A 1,302-nucleotide genomic window follows, 5' to 3' on the forward strand; every position below is an offset into this window, starting at 1 on the left:
TTTAAAATGGTAAAAGTTTGTTGTGTATAGTTCTGTAAATCTAATGAATGGCTTAAACCCATTACAAGGAAATATTTTGAGCCAAATATTGCGATCTAATTCATCAACCCTCGTTTGTGGCATTCATTTTAAAGAATTTTGTTTTAAACGAGGTATTGTCAATAATTTTTTGACTGAAACAACTCGAGATTCATGATATGAATTTGTATGCTTAAACTTTCAGGGCTAAAAATTCGAAGATTATGCAAAATCATTATTCCGTCAATATTTCCCGGTTATCCATCATATATGCAACCTCAAATAATGCCTCTTAGAGAAACAGAAAATAGTTTACCAAAGAAAAAAATATGTCTAGAAAACTCGAGGGAAAAAAGTATCAAGATCGCATCTACTGAGATAACTGAAAACAAGAACACAATTAAAACCGAAGAGAGATCCGACTTATCTCTAATTATATCCGAAAACAGTCAAGAAACTACGATCAATTCAAAAGTTTCTATCATTGAAAACCCAGAAGCGCACTCAATCCAAGTATTAAATAAAGAACTTGAGAAGGGTGTTCTTCATAAAAAAAACCACTGAGGAAGCCAATATTGGGATTGCCTGAAACTGAAAGAATTTTCAATGATTATGACATCTTTCCCGAAGACGAATATGACTGCACAAAAATCGTACCAGATAACATTTTGATGTTGCTTGATCAATTGAATGATTTCCCTGAAAACAGACCATCCACCCTGGTGTACATTGGAGGAGTAATTCTCCGCTACTGTGAAAAAGATGGTGCTTTTGAAATATGTAGTTTCAAGGAAATCAGTATACCGGCTTCAGACTCACCACTATTTTGACTCATCAGTAGATCTGATCTTGGAAATCTTCAGTACCCTAGTAGAGCATTTGTTGCTACACTAGCGACCATTCAAAATTTTGTAGAAGCTGCACTACCGCACTTGCCAACATCAGGGATACTTAAAAAATTGAAGTCTCTGCTACAACCTAAAATGATAAACTGTCCTGTATTAGTTTGTGATTGTGGAGATCACCAACACACTGAAATATTGTAAATAGGTTAGTTCCCCCTCTTTTGGACAATTTGATGCGCAACAGCTCTCAAAAATTTTAAAAGGTTAAACAACTCGAATACAAACCAATTAGTCGAAAAGTCTTGAAACTTTAAATATAATATATATTAGGTAAAATTTAATATATAACATTAAGGAGATATAGTATTTAACCCAACAAGGAGATTTAATAATTAATACAACAAGGAGATTTAATATATAACACAACAAGGAGATTTAA

General features: G+C 33.0%; 1 long non-coding RNA gene across 1 annotated transcript; it reads right to left on the reverse strand.

Annotated features, from left to right (window-relative positions):
- Positions 1–576: 576 nt before the first annotated feature.
- LOC149921920 (uncharacterized) lies at positions 577–990 on the reverse strand. The gene is made up of 3 exons (XR_016477343.1): positions 838–990; positions 676–769; positions 577–609 (listed from the first exon to the last, which is right to left on the reverse strand). It is a non-coding gene; the product is annotated as an uncharacterized LOC149921920 (long non-coding RNA).
- Between the last annotated feature and the right edge of the window lie 312 nt (positions 991–1,302).

This window comes from Leiobunum rupestre, chromosome 11 (assembly GCF_980474605.1).
Source record: "Leiobunum rupestre chromosome 11, qqLeiRupe1.1.hap1, whole genome shotgun sequence".
Lineage (NCBI taxonomy): Eukaryota > Metazoa > Arthropoda > Arachnida > Opiliones > Sclerosomatidae > Leiobunum > Leiobunum rupestre.